Source organism: Austrofundulus limnaeus, unplaced genomic scaffold (genome assembly GCF_001266775.1).
Source record: "Austrofundulus limnaeus strain Quisiro unplaced genomic scaffold, Austrofundulus_limnaeus-1.0 Scaffold1223, whole genome shotgun sequence".
NCBI lineage: Eukaryota > Metazoa > Chordata > Actinopteri > Cyprinodontiformes > Rivulidae > Austrofundulus > Austrofundulus limnaeus.
Genome location: NW_013953625.1, coordinates 22,009 through 23,478, shown reverse-complemented (window position 1 = coordinate 23,478; position 1,470 = coordinate 22,009).

Below are 1,470 nucleotides of genomic sequence, written 5' to 3'. Positions count from 1 at the left end.
TTAGATATAGGTCTGTAGATTAGATATAGGTCTGTAGTTGGTCAGAACTCCTGAATCAAGATCAGGTTCCTTAAGTAAAAGTTTAATTACAGCAACCTTAAAGCTCTGTGGCACATAACCATTCATTAAAGATAAARTAAGTACGTCTAAAATACAGAAATTAATTAGGGAAAATGCTTCTTTAAACAGTCTGGTTGCACCCCTGAAGTTTGTAACATGTATGTCAGACGTAGAACATAACTCATTTTTGTTTAGGCTAGAGACAGAACACGACAACACACCAACTCTCATTCTCTGTTTTAACCTGAAGGCTGCAATGATCAGAGAGTATAAAAAACAAAACTACATCTAACATTTAGTTAATCATTTACAACATTTCCTTCAGAAGGGTGTGAGTACCTCCATGATCCCGGGGTCTCACATGGCAAACAGGCATCGGGGGAGGGGCCAGACCAAGGACCATCAAGGTCAGGTGCAATGCATACTGGGCAGCAGGTGAGGGAGGGTCACTGGCCGTGCTGATCCCAGGGACATGGAACGTGAGCTCACCTGTGTGTGAGGTTGAGTGTTATCAGATATAGTTAGGTTCACCTCAACTCACAGCTTGACTCTGGAACCCAACTCCTGGAGAAGGGCTGGACTCTCTCCTACTCTGGAGTGGCTCAGGGAGAGAGGCGACGGCCAGGTGTGGAGATACTCACAAGCCCCTGGCTGTGTGACTCGGTGTTGGAGTTCACTATGGTGAACGAGAGGGTTGCCTCTCTGTGGCTTTGTGCTGCAGYAGGGAAGGTTCTGACTGTTGTTTGTGATTATGCACCAAACATCAGTTCAGATTACCTGGTCTATTTGGAGTCTTTGGATGGTGTCCTGGAAGGGGTACCATCTGGGGACTCCCTCGTTCTGCTGGGTGACTTCCATGCCCATGTGGGCAATGACGGAGTTATCTGGAAGATGATTGGGAGGAACGGCCTCCATGATCTGAACCTGAACGGTGTTCTGTCATTGGACTTCTGTGCTAAGCACGGCTTGTCCATAACAAACAAGCCCATTCTCATGCCCCCCGCGTCAAGGTAATGACGCTTGACCAAGCTTCATTATGTTGACCCCTGCGCYTCCGTTCTGTACGAGATGGGGCAGAGGAGGATGATGTGTTTTTACAAGACTAGAATTACACAAAACTTTCCATCCTAGACCCGAAATTTAACTTCTACTAGCCTTATAGAGCCTCACCCTGACCACAGACCCTAAAGTTAACCTTTAGTCCTGATCCCTCATGTTAACCTCATTCGTCACACAAACCCGGAAAAGCCGCGGGCAGCAAGGACAGATGCGCGGGGTACCCCCCATGTGTCAATATGTAATAAGTCCGACATGAGAATGTGTTAAAACACCATGTTCATGCATAGGGTGGTCCAAAAGGCCCTGCCTCCATTGTTGAGTCTCACTCTACTTGGTTCTGCTGTCTTCAGT